This window comes from Triticum urartu, chromosome 1A (assembly GCF_056163025.1).
Source record: "Triticum urartu cultivar PI428250 chromosome 1A, HENAU_Tu73, whole genome shotgun sequence".
In the NCBI taxonomy this organism is placed as follows: domain Eukaryota; kingdom Viridiplantae; phylum Streptophyta; class Magnoliopsida; order Poales; family Poaceae; genus Triticum; species Triticum urartu.
Genome location: NC_141873.1, coordinates 33,814,667 through 33,838,545, shown reverse-complemented (window position 1 = coordinate 33,838,545; position 23,879 = coordinate 33,814,667). Strand labels below are relative to the sequence as shown.

The 23,879-nt window shown below is 45.1% G+C and overlaps 2 long non-coding RNA genes across 4 annotated transcripts; one reads left to right on the top strand and one right to left on the bottom strand.

Annotated features, from left to right (window-relative positions):
• Positions 1–1,525: 1,525 nt before the first annotated feature.
• LOC125544430 (uncharacterized) lies at positions 1,526–4,936 on the bottom strand. Its single transcript, XR_007299459.2, has 3 exons — positions 4,404–4,936; positions 3,279–3,560; positions 1,526–1,804 (listed from the first exon to the last, which is right to left on the bottom strand). It is a non-coding gene; the product is annotated as an uncharacterized LOC125544430 (long non-coding RNA).
• A 14,711-nt stretch (positions 4,937–19,647) lies between these two features.
• LOC125545064 (uncharacterized) lies at positions 19,648–23,566 on the top strand. 3 transcript variants are annotated; one of them, XR_015617739.1, is made up of 6 exons: positions 19,648–19,820; positions 19,937–19,997; positions 20,111–20,184; positions 21,219–21,432; positions 22,038–22,212; positions 22,849–23,566. It is a non-coding gene; the product is annotated as an uncharacterized LOC125545064 (long non-coding RNA). The 3 variants fall into 3 exon arrangements; XR_015617740.1 differs by having other exon boundaries at positions 22,038–22,959; positions 23,272–23,566; XR_015617738.1 differs by having other exon boundaries at positions 22,038–23,566.
• The last annotated feature ends 313 nt before the right edge of the window (positions 23,567–23,879 follow it).

The window sequence follows — 23,879 nt, the reverse complement described above, 5'->3', positions numbered from 1 at the left end:
ATGAGCACACACTCGGTGATGCGGAGCATCCTACAGACATAACCATGTCAAGAGCCCGTTTGACAGGTGACACGTGCCACATCTACTTCACATACATAAAGGTGAATCATCTTCTCTACACGTAGATAGATAAAAAAAGTCAACATATGTTCGACGCGACCACGCCCAGCCGACCAAAAGGCCAGCGGTTGAGTGCTCAGTGGCCAGACGTCCGATCAGTCCCACCCGCCAAAAGTCCGACATCTCCCAGAAATCCGGCGTCACATGACCAGAAGCAAACTGGCGGAAGCCCGACGCGCACCGGATGCCTGGACCCTCCCGAGCCATCGAACGTTCGACACCCACCGAACATCCAGTAACTGCCTGTGTGCAGCCACGGGCCTTTGACTTTGTATCTCTCTCCCACTTCCCCTTCGCGACTAGCACTATAAATAGACCCCCCCCTCACCTTACCTCCTTATTTCTAGGGTTAGCTAAGATTAGAACTACGCTAGAGCTTAGCTTATGTATCTCTTCCCTTGTGGGACTCCTCTTGAGAGAGAGAAAGAGACACTTCATTTGAGAAGATCCTCAGGGATTCAAGACCTCTTCTTAGGGAATATCCTTCTATGGATTCAAGCCCTTGTTGTCCTAGGATTTGGGGAAGAACTATCTTGTTCCATCTCACTCTTTGGATGATTTAGACCATGTATCTATCTATGTGCATCTTTTTATTGTGTGACATGATGGAGAGGAGCGTGGGACCTTATTTCATCTTGTCGGTGCGCGTGTGGTCCTTGGGTGGCGCCGCGGGCAGGCAAAGACAAGGAAAGTATCTGGCGCACCGATGTTTGTGGTGCTACTAGTGCACCAAACAAAGTAGCGTGTTTAGAAATGTTTGGATTTTTTGAAAAAATAGCACATTCACACAACATTAGTCTCACTACACCACAACACTACATCCCCGACAGCCAGGTTGGTCGGGAATACATGTTACGCCGATAGACAGTCGGTCGGGAAAGCCTATTGCCGACCGACCCTGTCTGTTGGGGAAAGTCCAGACGGGGAAACCCTTTCCCGACCGACTGGTTGTCAGCTATGATGTATCTTTCCCGACCAACATTCTGTTGGGCCTGCTATGGGCCTTTCCCGACCAACAGTCCGTTGGGGCTGCCATGGGCCTTTCCCGACCGACTATCTGACACAGTATTCTTTCCCAACCAACATGCGTTGGGGCTGCCATGGGCCTTTCCCGACCAACTATCTGACACGGTATTCTTTCCCAACCAACAATCCGTTGGGGCTGTGATGGGCCTTTCCTGACCGACTATCTGACACAATATTCTTTCCCGACCGACAATCCGTTGGGGCTGCTATGGGCCTGTCCCAACCAACTATCACACAGGGCATTCTTTCCCAGCCAACATTCTGGTGGGCCTAGCATTAGCCCTCCCATATAGCTAGATTTCATGTTATCAACGGAATATCAATCAACTTAGAAAATTCATTACAGTAACGTGCATGTCGTTAACCAGAAAGCAAACAATAATAACACACATTCATTACTTTTCACATCCAAATTTTACATAAACTAATTTAATTAATTAACTAGAGCAAACATTATGGTTCATTGTTTGAGAGCAAAAAATATGTCGCTTTGTTTTCTGGAATTTGCCCTAGAGGCACATCATCTACATTGGCTCCTGGTAGTGGGCAACTAGATACCCACCAAGATCCTTCCATCATTCTCGTACTTGACATCAAAGCCTTCCTTCTTCATCTCATTGATCCATATTCCCATCGCCACATCCTCCAGCTTGAATATCTGCAAGTCAAAATCCCAAGTTAATATTCCACACCATAGCTGGAGAGCATGATATTTCCTCTAAGCTGCCTTCAACTGAAGAGAATTCATTATCACTAGCGGGGAAGGAGGCACCCTTGGTATCTTTCTGCATTGGGCTGCAAACAAGAGCATATATTTTCATATCTGAATATGAATATCCAGACTGCAATTAGAAATGTAGAACTGTGTTGTAGGTATGATTATAGCAGCAAACAATATCCAGCTCTGAACTGAATGTTTATGGCTATCTGAAGGTAGAGCAAGACAGAGTTATGAAGATAGAGACATCAAATGGGTTTAAATGACAAAACTGAGATATGTAACATTTTGTCAGGCCCCTACCGGTGATATCTATGTAGCTGTTTTTTTTTCGCGATAGAACTTGACAGATGGAGGTTTGAGCAAAAAGAAGATGAAGCAGAGCATGTACTACATGCACAGTACCACCCAGGATGGTGTGAAATTGAAATTAGCCTCAGAGAGAAACCTGTAAAAATATATGTAGTAACATTCCCGAAGAATTGAAAACCCCATATAGTTTTCATATCTAAATTTGAATCTCCAGACTGCAATTGGAAATGTAGAGGTGTAGGTATCGATTATATAATTAAAATAGAAGAAGAACAAGCCATCACCTTAATCCACAAATGCTAAAAAAAATAGTATCCATTGATTTTAATTATAACGGCTGAGCTAAAGAGATGAACAAAGTTACGTAGAACATCTATTGGGTACAATCTGTCACGTACAAACAGATATATGTTTACGCTGGAGCCAAACACGGTTACAATCATAGGGAAAAAAGTGTGTAGTCCGACGGGAGCCAAACACGATTAAGGAAAAAAAAGCAGTAGTCCGGTTGGCACACGTAATAGCACCAGCGTGAGCGAGGTGCAATTTGTATTGCCGTCCAAAAGTTAAAAACATGAAATTATCGCTCATGACATTTACAAATTAATATTGGCCGCTTTATCATCATAAACACACGACATACCCATGTGCTAAAAGCAGTTTTTTTCCAGCGTTGCTAGAAACAGTCAACCAGGCTAAATAAACAGTCAACCAAGGAGACAACATATGTGCCAAGATAAAAATAGAAAACAAACGGCCAGTTTTTATAAAACAGAGCAGTAATAAAAAAGAATCCATGTTGTCTTAAATAGGTAAGCAAATGTGCCTAACACTATTTGATAATATACGCCGACAATTATATATAGGCCTTAGATAGACAAGCAATAAAGTCAGTCAAAGCAAGGTGCGCATAGACAAGCCATATAGGCATTTTTTTTCCCTCAAAAAAAAAGGTGCGCATAGTAGAAGCATCCACGAGTATGCCACTGCAATAAATAGCACACTTGCAAGAGACATATACCTACACAGTGAAGACTAGAAACATAGTGATTGAGACATACATGTAAAAATAGATGTACAGTGGAACATAGAAGTGCGTTACCTTCTTATGTCAGAACTAGATGAAACTGATGCGCTGTTATTGCCCAGATCAAGTGCTGTTAGCTTTAAACTGTCTACACTTTCTGTTGGATGGGTGGATGACTTGTCTCCTTCAGAATGTTTACGATTCACCTCTTGATTGCGACTGGAATATTTCTCTTTACTTGACTCCAGTTTCATTGCTTAGCTGATTGCTTCACCTTCTTTAGGCAAATTATTCCCTTGAAAAGACTGATTATGCAATATCCATGTGCCCATAGGGGATAACTCTCTTCAGACATTCCTACATAAATGAAAGGACTAAGAACTCGGATGATTAAGAACAGTAGCGGCAAAAGCATTTGCTAAGCAGTAAATAGCATCGTAAAATGTAAAAGATGAGGGGAAAAGAATCAACAGAATAGTATACCATCTAAGAAACTTTTATCTTGTTACCCAGGTCTCATAAGAAAAAATGGAATAATCATTCCAAAACCACATATTCTGAAACAATGTTGTATTAGATGGTCCGCCTTATTTGTTTACAGCAACACAATTTCATCTGTACTCTTCTGAAAAGAACACATTATTTTTCACCTGTCCCGAAGAAAAAGTTTTGTTTACAAACATTTGAGTGTAACAGCAAGACTGAACCATGTCTAGAGATAAATCAGTGTCTATATTCTCCTCTTATTAAGTATGTTTAGCTCAATGCCACTTCTTACCTGTTGGTGGTATACAAAATATTTTTGTTATTCTCTTCATATAAAGTTGTCTCAGATAATGTACAGTTCATTGCTTACAAGGTTTAACAGAATTACAATTCGTAGCAAAGTTTCAGTTTTCAAGGGGAGAACCTATTGACATGTATACTGCCTAATGCTATTTCCAAGGAAGAAATTGGATTAATCACCAATCAGTAGGCAGTAGAACATCAACATTCAGCAGCACAACCTTGGCTAGCAGCACACCGCACACCACAGCAAGCACACGCGGCAGAAAATCAGCTAGCACACCACAACCACACAAGCAACAAGCACCACAGGAGCAGTAGCAAGCAGCAAGCAGGCACACGGTCACGCAGTAGTAGCAAGCAGCAAGTAGGCAGCAGCACAAGCAGGGGAAGAGAGGTGAGCAGAGGAACTACCTGAGGGAGGAGCTCGGGGATTCAGGCGGGGTGGATGAAGGGGAGCAGATCCGGCCGGGGAAGGCCGAAAGGGGAGGAACCGAGGGCATCTTTTCTCCTCTATATCCAAAGCCCCTCACTAGCCCTATCCCGAGCCCCCTCTCGCCGGCGCCAAGATCTCTTCTGTACTACTTCGATGGCAATGGTGGATACGACGGTGGAGAATGGGGAGTACGGGCCAGGCAGGGTGGCGTCAGCCTCGCTGGAAGCTTACGCGTGGTGGCTGGCTGGAGAGAGCACTAGCCGGGGAGCAGCAGTGGAGCGCGTGGCCGTGGCAGGATGGTGTGGGGTCGGCGGTGGAGACACTGGAGAACGAGCGGGAGACGGGGCTACAGACTCGCCGCCAGGAGAGCACGTAGCCGGACGGGGAGAGAGCACGAGCGGCGAGAGAGGGCTCGAGCGGCGGCGGCGGCGGCGGTGGTGGAGGATTTAGGTTTGGAGGCAGAACGAGATTTGGGGGCAGTCTGTGGAACGGGGTGGAGGCAGGACGAGAAAAGGAGTGGGCTGTTTCCGCGCCAAGTTTTCATCCCCCCGCGCGCAGCTACCTGGCCGGCCCAGTACCCGCAGACAATCGGTCGGCGTTCATTGCCGACCAACAATCCAAGGGGAAGTGAAGCGTTCCCGACCGATAATGTGACGTGGGATAGTAAAGTATTCCCGACCGACAATTAGATGCTACATGTTTGTATTGCCAACCGACAGTCTGATACAAGTTTTCCCGACCGACAGTCTGATGGTATGTTGTACTTTCCCCAACACACGTCTGTAGGGAATGTGGTGTCGTGGTGTAGTGTCTGTGTTGTCGTAAAATTTCAACTCTAAATTTGAAACATTGCTCGAGGTACAAAAATTGACACTAAATAGTACTCCCTCTATAAAGAAATATAAAAGCTTTTAGATCACTCTCTTATGATTCTTTACAGAGGGAGTACATAACATAAGTTGGGCTTTAGATTTGGTCCATCATCACATTGTTGCCAAATTTCCCATTTTTTGTATCTCGTGCAATGTTTTGAATTTTGAGTTGGATTTTTGTGACAACATAGACCGGTGTTGTGGCAATGTACTATATTTTTTTTTTCAGTTTTTAAACATTTTTAAACGCACTACGACACCCGGTGCACCGGTAGCACCACAAGCACCGATGCACCAGATACTCTCTCGGCAAAGACAATTTAGGCGGGGCTACAACAGAGTCGGGTTACAAAACCGAGGTCCACATCGAAGTTGGCGGCGGTGGTGTGTTGGGGGAGGAGGACTTCCCGGTCCTGTAGGGGTCGAGGCTTGGCGAGCCTGGGCGAGTGGGCCTTGGGCTATGGGCCTGTTGGCGGGGGGGGGGGGGGCAGGGGGAGTAGGTAGCGTCGAAATTTTGTCTTGATCGTGCTATCATTGCATGACAATTTGTCCGGCAATGGCGACCACACGGTGGATTGGAATAGTAAGGCAAAGACGTGATGGGTTTACCCAGGTTCAGGCCCTACATGGGGAGGTAAGACCCTACTCCTGTCTTGTTATCTCTTGCATTATGGTGGTCGCCGAAGATCTCGAGGATCGCCGACAAGATCTTAGATATTAAAATCCTAATTCCTTGGGGGCCAAGTGAGGGGTTCTTGGAAAGCAAGTAAGCCCTAGGGTTTCTCTACCTTCCCCCGTGGGGGTCCCTAACCCGCCTTGTATAGCCGATCGAGTTCAGGTCACAAAATCTCTCCCTTTGATCGTTTGAGAGAGGGATCTCGGGGTGCCATAGAATCCTAGTAACATGGCCGCACATCCTTCAAGGGTAGGGGCAGGGGCACCTTGGTCTTTGGATTCCTCATTAGTAGCCCCCAAGTGTCTACTTGTCCCTCCGCGGTCCTAGGCAGGACGCAATAGGACTTGTTGTCATCTTGCTCCCTCTGTGGTGCTCCGTCAAATGGTGGCATCCTAACTCCTCGAGCTCCGCTGCCATGATCAAAGGAAAGGTGCCCCCCTCCCCCATGACGCACGGTCTTCTAGAGGTTTAGCCTCCAAACACCTCGCACTATTGGTGGGGTTCATTTCAATTCCGCGAGGAGGGAAATGGCATTGATGGCATTAGCAGGACAGAGAGTCGAAGGGCTATTGACACATCTTGTCACGTCGACGCTTGGGCTGGCTACGTCGTGAGGACGTCTTGGGCATGTAACCATTTTGACCCTCCCCGCTTTAATTAAGGGAGGGGGGTCGAGAAGAAATGGTATGTTTCGTCCCATCACTTCCCTAGCTTCCCCCATATGAACTTGTATCTGCTCCGTCACGTCCTTCCCACTCGAGTGCCACCACCAGGGATCTCCGTGGCTCACCTCGAGCTTGCATGGAGCCTTCTTCCCCTTTGTCCCCAAGCTCCGCCCTGTGAGTTTCCTCGATACCCCCGAATTGAGGGGATAGTAATGCAATTCCATTGCCTTATAAGCTCAAGGCATGGGCAGTAGCTAATGGGCACGTGGGGTGGCGCCCAACATTGAACTCATCGACACCGGCGGAGGAAAAGAAGAAGCGGAGGAGGAGGACGTCATAGACGAGGAAGAATACTCTAAAACCGCGGGTTGTGGAGGCGACCTCCATCAAGGAGAGAGGGGTTCTGAGAGAGCCCCTTGTTTGGAGACGTTCCTCCTTCCTCGATGAGATGGAGAGGCTGCAAGGGTTGGGCGTCTCCAGCCCACCGCTCCTTCGTGGGTTGATCTAGTAGTATGAGATGGCGCTCCACCATCTAAATTCCAAAAGGGTCGTGGTCGGGTTCACCGCGTTATGTGAAGGCTTCTTGGGGGTCGAGTCGTACTTTGCTTTTGTGGAAAGCTCTATTTTTCGCCAAGCCCTACTTATCCAAGGAAGAGCTCTCTCATGCCAGGCGAGCTTGCTTCACTAGGAGGAGCATCAAGGGAGCATCACAGGTGTCGTGGATCGTCGCCCCTTAAACAAGTGTTGGCACCACCTATGCTTCTAATTTGCTAACCCAAGCCCATGCCAACGTTCAACACCAGGGAGCCAGCCGTTGTTAGGTCCTCGGGGAGATCCCTTCTCAAGAAGACCTGAAAGAGGCCAGGGCTCTAGAGCCTATGATCTCAACCTTGGTGAGCCAAGGCTCTCGAGAAGGGGGATCGTGTCGAATTCATCAAGCGTCGAATTCAGCCCACGCAGTTGACACATCAACCCATGTGGGCGCTCACCACCCCGGGTGATGACCCATCATGCCTCAGCGAGGAGGAGGCGCTAAGCGGGGCTCGCAGCCTTGCAAAAAATGTGAAGGGTGCGCTAGACCAGCAATGCTTTAAATTAGCCTCGGAATGTCGAATGATGTGTAATACTTTAAGTTCAACAGGTGGTGGTGCTACTTAAGTTTCATTTGATTAGGTACATTTGCTCAATTCGACTGAATTTGATATGCTTTTTTTTTGGCTCATTCCCCTTAGATAAGGAGTAGGCCTTAGGGACCGAACCAACTTCGATGTTTTTGGTAAGAAACAAAGGAAAACGAGTCGTGCACATGCCAAGTCGCAATGCACCTAGTGGGTGGAACTTAAGAAGAAAACCACCCGACAGAAATGCAAACATAATTCCGGCTCAGTTGAGTGTCTCGAGAAGTCCGACGCGCATCGGATGTCCAGACCCTCCTGAGCCACCGAACGTCCGACACCCACTGGACATCCAGTAACTGCCTGTGTGCAACCACGGGCCTTTGGCCTTGTATCTCTTTCCCACTTAGGGCATGTACAACGCCGGCGCTAATGAAGGCGCTAGGATTCACTTCCTGGCCGTTATGGTCCAATCCTGGTCGATCGAAGGATTAGTGCTAGCGTCGCTGCCAGGGCTGCCATCGGGCGCTTCGTTCTTTTTTTCCTTTCGTCTGAGCTGTTTAACGAGCGCTGCCCCTTTTTCTCTACGAGAAACCCATTGCATTAGCGCTCGACCAGGCGCCCATGCGTTGAGGAGACGGACTCCTACAGCAACGCCACTTCTTTAATTAATTCTTTTTATTGCCTAAGCGTCCAAATAAGCGCTCTTGCATTGTAGATGCCCTTACCCCTTTCACGACTAGCACTATAAATAGACCCCCACCCCTCCTTATTTATAGGGTTAGCTAAGATTAGAACTACACTCGAGCTACTTGAATGTCCAAACTTCACCGAATTTAGCACAAACATAATGCACTCAGGCATCTTTCACCAGACACAATTCAATTCTTTTTGTTTGCTACTTTTAATACTGTTCATGCCCGGGCTCATCTGAGCCCAATAGCCAAAACGCCCTTCTCAATTCTAAGCATTTACTTTAACTGTTATATACGTAAGCACAAAAGTCATGGCAAACGACATGACTATAAACTTGAACTTGGGCAATGACATGTGCGGTAAAAAGATTTCATTGTTCCACGTAAGGTATAAATGACCGAGTGAGGATGTAATGCACAGGTGGTACATGAAGCAAAAATATAAAAGCACAATCAGGTGGTACATGACCGAGTGCAATTACATCCTTATAAACTACACTAGTGCCATTTTTTAAAAGTTGTTTGAGTGCTATTTTATACAATTGTAACAAATCAACAACAAAGAAGAAAGCAGTTGCACTAAGCTTGAACATACCACTGGAATATATATATTCAGAATGACTGAACATCGGCATTTCCATCCTTGCAAAACCAAGCAAAGGGTTCCTCCCTCCCCCCCCCCCCCCCCCCCCCCCCCCCGCCGCCGCCGGTCGGCCGCCCCCGCCCCCTCCCCCCCTCTCCCTTCCCCCGGTTCCGCTCCGTGCCACCTCCCCGGGAGGTGGCCGGGGCGGCGCGAGCCCCCCCCCCCTTCCCTCCCTGTCGCCGCCGACAGGCGCCCCCGGCGCTGGCCGGGTGGTGTTGGCGGCGGCGGAGTCCGCTTGTCCCCGTGCGCGCAGCTCCCTGCCCGGGGCATGGGGGCGGTGCTCCTCGGCTTGATGATGGCCCGGCGCCCCGGCATCGGTGGCCGGCGGTTCGCGCGGTGGTGGTGCAGCCCCTTGGTGGCGAGACGACGTGGTGGCGCAGGTTGGCCGGTGGCGCGCCTCGGCCCAGATCGAGGCCCGCGGGCCCCATCTGGGTCCTAGCGGGCTGGCCCCCCGGCATGGCTTCGTCGTCGTCTGTGTGGTGAGGAGGAGGAGCAGCTCGGACGGGGGGCAGCGACGCCGACGGCGTGCCAACTGCGGCGCGAAGGCGGGAGCTGTCCGGGCCTCTGAGGGCCTGACCGGGCCTGTGGGGCCACGGGCCCGGTAGGCTCCTGCCTCGCGTCCGGTCGGCTACCGTCATGGATGGTGGAGGTGGGGCCCTCCAGTATGCTGCCGGTGTTGCTGCCCTAGTCCCGGCTCCCCTTCTTCGTTGTGCAGGCCATCTTCGCAGTGCCGTGGTGAGACAGCGTGGGAAGCTTCATGTCCGTGTTGGCGCAGGGTGTTGGTCGGTTTGGTGGCGAGCTCCGGAGTGCCTGAGGTGGAGGATGGGATCGGGAAGGAATCCCTGTTGGCTTGGCCGACACTGATGCGGTGGCGCCTGAGGGTACCACCAGACCTTCCTGGAGGGCGTCGGGGCTACCCTTCCTCTCTCCTCACCGCGTACCGGGGGAAACCCTTGGCAGCAGCGTTGTCATCATCGCGTCCCTTCTTGGAGGTGTTGATTGGTACCGGCGCTTCGTAGTCTCGGAGCTTGGAGGTCGATTTCCGGTGGACGCAGTGGTCGTGAGGCTTCGTCGTTTTTGTCGATCCGCCGTTATCGGCATGTGTTTCTTTTCTTTTTTCTCTTTCTTTTCTTTTGGGCGTGATTGTGCTGCTTCCACCCCAGCACCTATCGTTGGTTGTATCGGATGGTTGCTTTGTAATACAAAGCGGGGGGAAACCCTTTTTTCAAAACAAAGCAAAGTCTGCTCCTCAGAGTACTCACCGTTCACCTAATAATATGAATACCATCATCAAGATTAATATGATACTGTCCGTTCACCTAATAATATGAATTCAGGCATCATGGATGGTCTCGGTTGATTGGAGCTCTTGGTCTACGATGGTGGTGTTCTCGTGCGGCTAAGGTTTGGTGGATGCCGGAGCAGCGACTCCGGACGGTGGATGTGTGCCGAGTCGGCGGCCTCGGATTGCAATGCATTCACGACTCTATGGGGCAGGGTCGTGCCTTTGCTTTGTGTGGGTGTCGTTCTTGTGCTGCGAGGGTTGCGAGTGCGCCGACCCGGTCGACGTGATCAGTGGGATCGGTTTGACTGGTATGTCAGGGCGGCGGCCCTGGATTTTTGGCACAATGTTCGTGGTCGGCGGACGGGTTTCTCTTGTAGCTAGGCCTATAGGGTGTCCGTGCCATGCGGCGTTGTGGCTCGCGTGCGAGCGGTGGTTGTCGGAGCAGCGGCTCTGGACTTGGGGGCGTGTGTTGAGGTGACTGTACGTAGCCTTGTGTTGTGTGGACGATGAGGCTTCGTTGCTTGTGTGGCTTTTTGGTCTGGTTTTCCTTATAAACTGGTCCATCATGTTTGGATTTCAATCCGGTTTTCTTTATAAACCGGATCAGTTTCTTTTTGAAATATATTTAGGTGGGGAATCTCTCCCCCTGGTGACCGTTTAAAAAAATGAATACCATCATCAAGATTAATATGATACTGTCCGTTCACCTAATAATATGAATACCATCATCAATGTTTTACTGTTCCATGCAAGGTATAAATGACCGACTGCGGATATAATGTACATGTGGTACATGAAACAAAAGTATAGAAGCACAATCGGTTGTGTGGAACTGATTGAGTAATGCCGCCTAGTATCATTTTTATAAAGTTGTTTGAGTGCTATCTTGTAGGATTGTAACAAATCAAGAACGAAGAACTAAGTAATTAAACTAAGCTTGAACATACCATTGGAATTTCTGGATGACTGAGCATTGGTATTTCCTTCTTTACAAAACAAAGGACGCTTCCTCTTTGTTGTACTCTCTGCTCACCTAATAATATGAACACCATCACCAAAATTAATGTGATACTGAGAATACTGAATCTAACAAGTACGCACTTAAAGGGAAATTACTGAACATATCTGTAGAGCATCGGAATATACTCAATCAGCCATCCTGTTCTTGGATAAATTCCTGTCAGAATAGCAATATGAGCATCAACATCGATACCAATGTCATTTTGCTAAAAGGATTTCCTGGTATGGAACCGACGAGCGTAGTAAAATCTGTTTAATGCATATTGGATAAGCACCGTGGCCCACTTGTATGCTTCTTAAATTGTGTCTCGATGCTATTTTACATGACCCTGGAAAATCAAGAAGAAAGACAATGTAAAATCTTGGAAAAGAATTTTATGAATACTTCTCCCGGAAAAAAGCAGCCATCCCTTCTTTGGAGCACTAAAAAAACAATAGGAATATCTCAATGAAGCTGACAGATAGTGTTTACCCTCAGTAACTATATCATGACGAAACACAATTGAGAATCACTTCAATGCATTAGTGCCCACAATAATAGTATTCCCTCCAATCCAAGTTAATTGACGCACAGATAGTACAACTTTGTAAAGTTGTACTATGTGTGCGTCAATTAACTTGGATCGGAGGGAGTAATATAAATCATGGCGGAGGCTAACACTGTCCAAAAGGATGTTTTCATATAGTTTTGCAATTAGTATACTTCATCAAAACATGGTGAGTATTAACCTGGCCGGATGCCAGAAAACTACTAGTTGATTACCTCCGTTACGAGTAGACGTCAAATTTTAGCATTGTTATATTGCCATCCAACAGGAACATCAAACATGAAATCAATCTATCAACTTTGCTAATCAGTTAATGAAGTATACTACAACAGTCTGAATTTCAGCCGATCTAGTAGTAGATAGTGTTAGTTTATCAGATCCAGGCATATAATTGCCTCTATGATTTCCACAAAGGAACTGGGGGGAAAGGACCTGGCTAGCAGGATGCTGGGAACAGATCAGTCCTGTTATATTATGTTTGTAGTACTACCAGTATAGTTTTACTACAGTAGTAGATTTGCTGGAGAACGAGAACGCGCACCTAAAGGAAAGGAATGGGAGCAGTCGGCGTTGATCTTGGCGACCCATACATCGATCCGAGCAGCCGGACGGCGGCGGGGATCGGAGCTCGGTCGTATTACTAGTTGCGGGCCGAGGAGCGGCTCGATTAGGCGCGGAGGAGGAGCGGCACTTGGGCCGGAGAGAAGCGAGAGCGAGATTGGGAATGGGGGAGCTCCTATTCCCCGCATGGGTCAGCGGATAGCGAGCAATACCCACCCACGAGCGAGCTTTGGGCCAGCCCACTGCGGGGCGGGCGCCCCTGTTTTCTTTTTCATTTTTGTTTATATTTTCTTTTTTTATTCTTTCAAAAATGTACCGGATAAAGGATGTTCTGAATTTCTCGGAAGATTCACGAATTTGAAACTTTTCCTAGATTACAAAAATGTTCGCCAATTTGAAAAATGTTTCCGGATTCCAAAAATTATGTGAATTGAAAAAATGTTTCAGAATTTAAAAAAAATTCGCGAATTCAATGAAATGTTCATGGGTTCATAAATTTTTTCATAAATTTTAAAAAATGTTCATGAATTCAAAGTAGTAAGAGGAAATAGACCACAATTAACCCCAACCTTGCGGCTTTAGATCAGGGATGAAGTAACATAAAACCACATTTGAACATGTTTGAAAGACAAGGAGCAACCATTTTTAGATGTTTGTGAGGAACATTGAAACAAATGGACATGATTCAGCAGTTGATACTCTAAGAGACACAGATAGGATGCAACACCCTTCTGTATTTGATTCATGTCAGTGCATATATCCTGTGTACAGGGGAGGCACGAAGGTGCAGGTCTAACATGGCTATCTAGCTCTCTTGAGTCTGGTTCGTGGCTACAGAACAAGGCGAGATGGTTACAATGTGCGACGGAATGGTAAAGATCAACTACTTTTGCACATAGTAGCACCTCATATCAGTAGCGAATGCAACCAAGAGAAGTAAGGTCTGCATTTCTGGACCAAAATTTCCTCACAGGCAACCGTGCACGTGCAGCTATCGGTCTCGGCCGTAGTACACCGCCCTCCTGATGCACTAGATGGGACTGGAACTCCAACCCAGGATCCCTGTTCTTGGCGTCAAGTTCTGGGGTAAAACACTAGGCTTGACTGCAAGTTGTATCCCCCACACATTCTCGACGAGCCCATCTCGTTTCTGATCCCTCTCATTCCCATCAGCAAAGGATCAAGGACCACGCTTACTCCTCTCTCTCTCTTTGTCATGTGCTTGAACCGACGTCACCGCCTCTTATCTCAACAAAAGACATATGTTTGGTTTGGTGATTGGGGGTGCTGCAGGAAAGCAATATATTTCCGTGTGCTAGCTAGGAGTCGTTGGTAGGAGTATTAATATCCCGAAAGCATTAAACTGTGTCGCATATATGGTTTCCTTACCTCAATTGACGAACTGGGTTTTTTCGTGCCCATGGCCAACTAATTCCCTGGAGTCTAGCTTCTGGCTACAGAACAGGGATAGATGGTTACAGTGTGCGACGGTATGGTTAGACTAAATCAGCTACTTCTGCAGATAGTAGCACCAGATATCCGTAGACAATGCAAGCAAGAGAAAGATGGTTGATTTTCTTCCATGCAAGAGAAAAGACTGCGTTTGTGGACCGAAATGTCCTCACAGGCACCCATGCACCTGCAGCTATCGGTCTCGGCCGTAGTACGCGCCCCCGACGTCGAACTGGATGTCACTCGTACTCCAACCCAAAAAGCCTTTTGTATGCATGAAGTTCTGGGGTAAAACACTCGGCTTGACTGCGAGTTGTATGCCAAACACATATTGGACGAGCCCATCTAGTTTCTGGTCCTTCTCCTTCCCATCAGCAAAGAATCAAGGCCCACGGTTACTCCTCTCTCTCTCTCTCTCTCTCTCTCTCTCTCTCTCTCTCTCTCTCTCTCTCTCTCTCTCTCTCTCTCTCTTTCTCACGTGGATGAACTGAAGTCATCGCTGCTCATCTCAACAAAAGACATATATGTTTGGTGCTTGGGGGTGCTCCAGAAAGCAATATATTTCCGCGTGCTAGCTAGGAGATGTTGGTAGGAGTATTAATATCCCAAAAGCATTGTTTTTTGCAGGGGACACAAAAATACATCGCATATAAGTTTACGACATGCATTAATCATGCACGTACATTTTCTTTTGTGGGGATCTTTGCACGTGCATCACTTATCTTTTTCATATCCAAACAACAAGGAACAAACATAGTAACATGCTTTGTGCAGATGGTATTTTCATAAGAATAATCTGTTTATTGATAAAAAACAAGAATAGGAAGGAAACGCCCTCGGCATCTGCATCGAGTGATGCACAAAACCTTTTATTTTTTACGAAGGGTGAGTCTTATTAACAAAAATGAACATACAGTAAATACAAACACAATGATATTACTTATGAAGGGTGGATGCACACAACCAACGCCAACACACCCATGCACAAAACACGCCTGAAAAGAGCAAAATCATACAAGACCAAAACTTTACCTAAGCGAAGTAAAAGAAAAATCACCAAAGCGGTCAAAACAATGATCGACAAGCTACCAATGACAATATCCATAGCAATTATCTTCAACAACAACGCCTCCAGGAAGCAAACGACACTCGAGCGATGTCATCACCGCATCCAACCCCCAGAGGCCATTCTTGGGTTTCACCCAGAAAAACAAGTGCAAGCATATCCGAGCAATGCCTTGAACAAGGTAACTACATCACATTTCCCAGATACAATCCACTTAATTAGGTCAGACCGATGTTTTTCACCATGGAGTTCGAGACCGGGTACTTAAGAAGAACCATCAAATCAGAGTCAATCATGTGTTGTCGCCATCACTTTTCCGCAAACCCGGCAGTTACATGCGCTGGGCTAGAAATCCCACCACTGGTGTTGCACAATCATATCCTCTGCGGCAAGCCGTCATCCATTGATTGCATTTTACAATCGAAGGCAAACTTGTCGAAATGAGAATCACCTAAGTCCACAAAGGAGCCTTCTGACGGCACCACACAACCTTGCAAGAATGAGCTGTCGGAAGTAGGTACTGGATCTGGAGCGACGAACCCTCACGAAGACCCATCGCTGGCTACCGCAATCCACATCTCGAATGAGAAACCACCACCATAAGCAACAACTTGCTCATTTTTCTAGTGAACTGATATGAGGCCAGACTACGTTGCATGGATACTTGGATACGTATCGGATATGCGATACGGGGATACGGCCGATACACCAATTTTCTGCAAACATGGATACGGGGATACGTTTGTATAATAGACATTACATATATTAATTATTAAAAAAATGAAAACAAAATAGAGCTTCTAGGTCAAAGCATGCACCACAAGAAATATGTCAACTAGTGACCTTCTGTCAGTGACCCTGGAAGAATTGGTCATAGATCTATGACCATTTCAGATTAATTGGTCAAAAGCTATTCGGGGGGCTCCAAACCCTAAACTATAACGACCATTTTGGGTATAAAGGTCATAATTTCCTTACACGAAATGGTCATAAAGCAGATAGCACTAGTCTGCTGCCTTATTTCTAGCTGATCATGACCAATATAGATGGTCATAACCTTGTAAATTATGGTGGGTTGGTATGACTAGGCGTCACCTCATCAGTTTTGCCTGTGTCATGTCCATGTGTCAATTTTTGCCCCAGGTTGTGAAGCAACCTATATTTCTGTCATTCCCAAAATTCCCCAAAAAATCTCATAAATTCTTTGGGTCATATCTTTGTCAAATATGTAAAAACCCTTCCTTGCCTAGTTCAAAAATAATTCAGCAATATTCATTTTCCTATTCTGTTCAGAACAACACTTTGTGAAGGAAGTACCACTTTGGCATGTCCAAATAGTATCCATTTTCTACAGTGCTTTCCTATACCCAAATAACCATCCTCCACCAAATGCCAGCTCAATCCATTCATTATTTTGAGCCTAACTTCAACATTCGTATTTATGTCCAGTGTGGTACTTTGCAAAGCAAGTACCACCTAGGCTCCTCCTTTTGAGATGAAAATTTGTGAAGACGGTGTTCTTAGTAACTGATCATCCTCAGCCAAAACTCACGCCCATTAGCTATGTACATTTCCCGTACTGCTAATCAAACACTTGGCTGCTAATTCATGTTTGAGCATCGATCGGTCTCCTCGTGAGAATCTTATGTTGTAATTTTCTTCCTAGCACCTACCTAGGGAGTGCCCAACCCACTAGACATGCCTAGGCCGCCCAGAACACATGGAAACGCCACAGTCACGCGGTGACCACGCGGCGGACATGCGAGTTTACGCGCTCTAGAGTTGGGGCCCTCGGCACCGCCAAAACCTCGACGTATTGCCACCAAACCATGTATTTATGACTAAATAGGTACTTATGTAACTAGAAATGATTTTTGGAAAAAATAAATAACAAACTATGAGGTACCTGTAGTTCAAATTTGACCCGCTTCCAACTAAATCGGCGGAAATTTGTCTTTTTCACGAGAGGTGGATCAAAACTTTTTACAGCCAACCATTTTGTCAATTGTGCATTAAATATTTCCTAGTATTTTAGAAAATTGATTTGGTCCAATTTTGCAACAATTATTTGGGAGGTCCTTCACAAAAAAACCTCTTAGGCACTCGAAAAATGGAAAATGGTTTTTTGTCCAAAGAAAATGAAAACTTCCTTAGGCAACATTGTTTGCCATTCCAATATGCACCCTTGTGCACAATATGAGGTCATTTTAACAAACAATGTCATGAATGTGGCCATAAGATTGATCATTTGGGTTGAAAGCCATGAATCTTCATATATGATTGCTCATTTCTGAGAACACTTTCTTAAAAGAATTGTCGTATTAGAATTTTATTATTTTTCCTGGTAACTTAGTCACATATAATGACACAATGCGAAGATTTTCCAATTTTTTGATTTTTTTGAATTTTTTATGCCCGTTTCAAAATGCGGTCAAAACGGCGGGAATGACCGTTCCTAGCTAGTGGTTGAATCTTGTAATTTTTTTGGTGTTTCTATGATTAAATAGATACTTTTGTACTTATAAATGATTTTTGGAAAAAATAAAGAGCAAACTACAAGGCAGCTACAGTTCAAATTTGACCCGCTTCCAGCTGAATCGGCAAAAAATTGTCTTTTTAACGAGAGGTGGATCAAAACTTTTTACACCCAACCATTTGGTCAATTGTGCATTAAATATGGCCTAGTATTTAAAAAAATAATTTGGTCCAATTTTGCAACAATTTTTTGGTAGGTTCTTCACAAAAAAACCTCCTTTTGGGCACTCGAAAAATGGAAAATGGTTTTTTCGTCCAAAGAAAATGAAAACTTCCTTAGACAAGATTGTTTGCCATTCCAATATGCACGCTTGTGCACAATATGAGATCATTTGAACAAACTATGCCATCAATGTGGCCATAAGATTGATCATTTGGCTTGAAAGCCATTGATCTCCACACGTGATAGCTCGTTTCTGAGAACAATTTTCTAAAATAATTGCCATATTAAAAGTTTATTATTTTTCCTGGGAACTTGGCCACATATAATGACACAATGCGAAAGTTTCCCAATTTTTTGATTTTTTTTTTGAATTTTTATGCCCGTTTTAAAATGCTTTCAAAACAGCGGGAATGACCGTTCCTAGCTAGTTGTTGAATCTTGATTTTTTTTGATGTTTCTCTGATTAAATAGATACTTATGTACCTAGAAATGATTTTTGGAGAAAATAAAGAGCAAACTAGAAGGCAGGTACAATTCAAATTTGACCCGCTTCTAGTTGAATCAACGGAAATTTGTCTTTTTCACGAGAGGTGGATCAAAACTTTTTACACCCAACCATTTTGTCATTTGTGCATTAAATATGGCCTAGTATTTTAGAAAATTGATTTCGTCTAATTTTGCAGCAAATATTTGATAGGTTCTTCACAAAAAAACCCATTTTTGCCATTCGGAAAATGAAAAATGATTTTTTCGTCCAAACAAAATAAAAAATTTCTTAGGTAACATTGTTTGTCATTCCAATATGCACCCTTGTGCACAATATGAGATCATTTGAACAAACTATGCCATGAATATGGGCATAAGATTGATCATTTGGCTTGAAAGTCATTGATCTCTACACAGGATAGCTCGTTTTTGAGAACACTTTTTCAAAATAATTATCGTATTACAAGTTTATTATTTTTCCTGGTAACTTTGCCATATATAATGACACAATGCGAAGGTTTTCCAAATTTTTGATTTTTTTTTGAATTTTTCATACCCGTTTCAAAATGCGGTCAAAACGACGGGCATGACCGTTCCTAGCTAGTGGTTGAATCTACAAAAACTTTTGGTCTTTCTCATATTAAATAGATACTTTTGTACCTAAAAATGATTTTTGAAAAAATAAATAGCAAATTGTGCGATGGGGTAGTTCAAATTTGACCTGTTTCCTGCTGAATTGGCAAAAATTTGTCAATTTGATGGGAGGTTGATGAAAAGTTTTTAACACACAATCATCTGGTTAATTGGACATAAATATGGTCTAATATTTCTGGAAAATGAAATGGTGCCATTTTGCAGTAAATATTTGATAGATTCTTTACATTGATGAGAAAATATATAAGAGAAACTAAAGAAGAAATACAATTACATGAGCTTAATTCTGATTGGTGGAGACGTTTGTGCCATGGATCGATGACATGACACATATCCATCCATCTCCTCATCCCACATCCCACATCCATCCATCCATCCATCCATTCCCCACTGCAAACCCCTACCTGTCTCCACCCCACCGCAAACCCCTCATCCCTTCCCCTTCTAGATCGCCGCCGCCGCCTCCCCATCAGCTCCACCGGCGAGCCCTTCCTCACCGCATCGCCACCCCCGCGCCCATCCATGGCATCCCCCGCGCCCTTCCATCAGCATCCATGGCCTCCCCCGCGCCCTTCCATCAGCATCCATGGCCTCCCCCGCGCCCTTCCTCACCGCATCGCCACCCCAACCCCCTCCCTTCCTCTCCCCGACGCTCCCGTCGCTCCGGGCCTTCATCCTCTCCGGCCAAACCAACCGGCCGCGGCCCCTGCCCTAGGCAGGGAGGGCGGATCGCCGCTGCGCGGGTGCACGGGAAGGGGCGGCGGCAGAAGCGCATCCCCAAGATCTAGCCCGTCAAGCACCGTGTCGAAGTCTCTCCTTCGAGGATCTCTATGTGTGGGCGTGCGGAGGCGCTCATGAGGGCGGTGGTGGCCTTCTTCGACGCCTTCCTTGTCGACTGCTTCCTCTTCTAGTTCCGCCGCCGCCGCCCCGGCCCCGACAGCCCCGCCTCCGCCCACCGGGTAAGCCAACCCTACCTCTCCCTCTCCCTCTCCCTCGCGTCCGGCTCCTCTGTTCGTTCGATCTTCGATCCCAGGCGGTGATGTTTTTATTTTTTGGTGCGTTCGTGTCTGTGCAGGATCCGCTCGTGCCCAAGGACTGGACAGGGGAGGTGCTCCCGGCCTCGGACGAAGAGAAAGGTGCCCTGGGTTTCTCGGTCAGATTTGTGATTTCACGGTATTGGTTTGGTGTGTTGTGTACCTGTGGTTGACCTCTCTGCCGCTGGTTGGATGTCTGTGTGGTGTTGTTTCAGGTTTTGCAGAGAGCACATTGTCGAACCAGCAGTTGGCAGATGGCGATGACACAGATGAGGAGCTTAGGCGAGAGGTACGCCTACGAGAGCACCGTTAAACGAATTTCTGTTACTTTTTCAGTCACATGCGTGAGGAATGGCTGTGTTGTGCGGTTATTGTTACTGTCAGGTTGTAGCTCTAGGTCTATTGTGATGTGGCTGACCCCTCTGCCGCTGGTTGGACGTCCGTGTGGTACTGTTTCAAGTTTTGTAGAGAGCACAGGCTCGAATGAACAGTGTGTGTGGAACAGATTCTTGTCTGACTTCTCTTCTTGTGGGAGTATGAACTTGCTTGCAGTATCTTGGAGTATCAACTTGGAGCATCTGGTTAGAGTAGCATCTTGCAACACATTCGATTACTCCAGTACTGATAGTTACAGTGGCATCTTGCAAAATGGAGTAGTTAGAGTAGCATCTTCGATTAACTAAATTGATGACAACTGTTGTTAAGTTGGGACTTGCAAGCAGTAGTACTTGCAAGCAGTAGTTCCCTCTTCTTATCTCTTCTTGCTTGCAGTAGTTTAATTTATGATTTGTCTTTGGTGGAGTACTTCTTGAACTGTGTTGTATTCCTGTGACTAAATAGTGAATCCAGTTACAACAAAGCATGCCAGTTACAATAAAGCTCCCTGTAACCTTTTGTTTCATTGGTCAAACACGATAGCAGCGATGCCGAGGGAGCTCCCTTACACACGTATGCATTCTAATGGTCACATACATGTATCTAGTTCTCCTCATATTTATTTGCATGCATGACAAAGCTCCAACACGTACACTCTCATGCTTACTTAGATTAGAAGCATTCTGTACAAGACAAACTACTATATGCTAGTCTTACTTACACTGTGTGTGTTGGGCACTCTACTTTAATTTTCTAGCATGTTAAATTTAACATTCTAATATATTTGTTTGAAACAATAGTCTAGCATAAAATATTTACTCCATTTTTTAAAACAGATAATACATATTGAATTATTCATATTAATCTAAAATAATAACCAAACAACTACATGACAGTGGATTAGTAGCATGCATGTGTGACTTAGTTTTTGGTGTGTTTTGCTTGCAGGTCATTGTTGTGAAGGCCGTCATAGGAAGGCGTGGGGGATTTGGCACAAGGCCGATGATCGAGTCTATGCTCTCTCCTCCATGGAAAGACCTATTTTCTCTGATGATTGTTTTGAAGTGGCAGACCATGTGAACAACCTGGGCACCATCGCGGGCTCGGGCACCAAGGAGTTCATGGAGGTGCTGCAGGGCTGGGGCCGTGGCTGTGCCAACAGGTAACCAAATCGGCTTCCCTATGATTATTATTGCTGTAGCGCTGGTTTTAGTGTAAATAGGCTGTTGGACTGATGAACAAAAGTCACGAGACCCTACAGCCTAATGACTGTGTAGAAGCAGAGTGGTTGGATTCATGTGTACTAGTAGTAGCATCTAAACCCTGCAGACTAAATCATTAGGCACACTGTACTGCACACACTAGTTAATGTTCTGTCTTTTTGAGAACATTTTGTATCTGTTGTCTAGTTCTATCCAGTGATACTTGATTAGGGCCCCATGTGTTTGAACAACTAGTCAAGTAACATGGGTCCCCACTGGTGGTACAGCGTCAAGTTTGGAAGCAGCTGGAGTGAATGTGAGAAAAGTTGAACAGCTTACACATTTTCCTGAAATGGTATAGCTTAATTTGTTTTTTAGCTACTGCAGCATTTCTTGAAATGATTTTTATTCTAAGAATTTTTGTCATACTCAATAAGCTAGTTCCTGAATCAGATTTGTTAATGAAATGTTTCTTTAGCATGCTATAGTTAATTAGTTGGCAAGTGTGATGTCCATTCGCCTTATTCCGTCGCCTGATTCCAAACGCCTCCTCTGTTTTTTGCAGGTCTGGCAGCACCGCCGCGTCGACGACGAAGGTGGTGACCGCGGCGGCGAGCGGCGCGAGTTGGTGGCTGCGGGCCTGGACGACACGGCTCATATATGTGCTTCTGACTAATCCAGCTTCTTTTGGTCTAGCTGGGCATTACTTTGAGTTCATATATGTGCTTGTCACTCCATAGGTTATAGTGATTCCCTCTGTTTCCTTATATGTTCTTGTAGTTTGGTTGCTTTCCTATTCATGCATGTTTGTACAGCTATATATAGTTTTGCTGTGAATCTGTCGTGCATGTATTGAAATGCATGTAATGTTGAATACATGTTCACTCTCAGTTGGGATATTGATTTGTACATAGTTATGTGATTCATGTCTGCTTCTTATCTTATTAAGTGATTATCTTTATGTCCTTGCTACCAGTAGGATGGTCAATAGCTTGTTTTGTAGTTCTCTACTTTATGCAAATAGCTTCCCGTAGCATGTTTCTAGCTACTATCTGTGTGATGTTGAACAATATGCTCTTAATCTGTTGCTATATTCTCACCAAATGCACAGTTTATTTTCTTAGACCTACTGTTAAACAAAGTCTTAACTTGTATCATTTTTTCTTAAAAATAAGCATAGAATTCCTGACTCTTATGTTATATGATTAGCTTACTCCTGCTTCAACAACTGTACTAATTCCTGACTGTTGTATGTAAGGAGTAAAATAGTTTACTTGAGTGATATCCACTAGTTCACTATCTTAGAGCACCCTTTTAGCATTGTGGGCTGCTAATAGTATTTTAGACTTATCATATCCTCTCTGGCGCGATGGCAGGAGCGCATAATAGACTACTAAATGGACAAGTATCTGGAACGTTCAGCATCAAAGATGATGCTTACCAGATGTTCTACAGCAGCCCCATCCATATCATCGGCATGAAGTTAGGTATCTACTTGTCCTTACATTGATGGCCTGAAGCTTGATGCATGTATAATGTGACACACACAACAGGATATCTCAATAATTTTGACATGTTTGCTCTGTTATCTAGCAGTAGGTTGATACTTGTCATTTGCCCTTTCCAAATATATCTCAATTTTGTTATGAGAATGTTATATGCATGGTTTCTTATTAGATCTCAAATTCTGCAGCTATGTTTCATTGTTAGGAGAATGTTATATGCACGGCTACACTTGATTATGTTCCCTAACTTTTCTGATTTATAATCCGCTGATTTTGGCCTTCATTCGTCAAAAGTTTGTGTACAAGGAACTCCAGGAGAAGAATCTTTAAGTAAATAATTTATATAGATCAGGATCTTATGTTTTCGAGGTGGCTGCTGCTGTGACCAAAGATCAGCCTGGAGATGTGCATCAGTCTTAGTTGATGTTGCCACCATGTTTTGGTGCCTGTGTATTTGATTGTATGTACACATGTTATACTATAGAGCTTGATGCTCATCAGCTCATGTGACATATTGTACACCTGTAGAGCTTGTTATACTGTGATCGCATTTGTATGTGTTGATGTCACAGATTGTTGCTTCTTGTTATTTGAAGTATTACACCTGTTTTCTTTCTATTTTGATTTAAATATTGGTTGTTTAATTATTGGCATATTGAAATATGAGGAACATGACCATGACAATAAGGACCCACAAACCAGAAACGGACATTTGGGACCCGCTTATCAGAATCTGACAATTGGGACCCATTTGAAAAAGGAAAAAGAAGGGCCACAACCCAAAAATAAAAAGGCCAAATTATAGGGCCTGGCCCATGTAGCTTACCCAAATTGAAAGGAAAAAAAACAACAAATGGGCTGAATTAATGGGCTCGGCCCATATAAACACCCAATTGGACCGG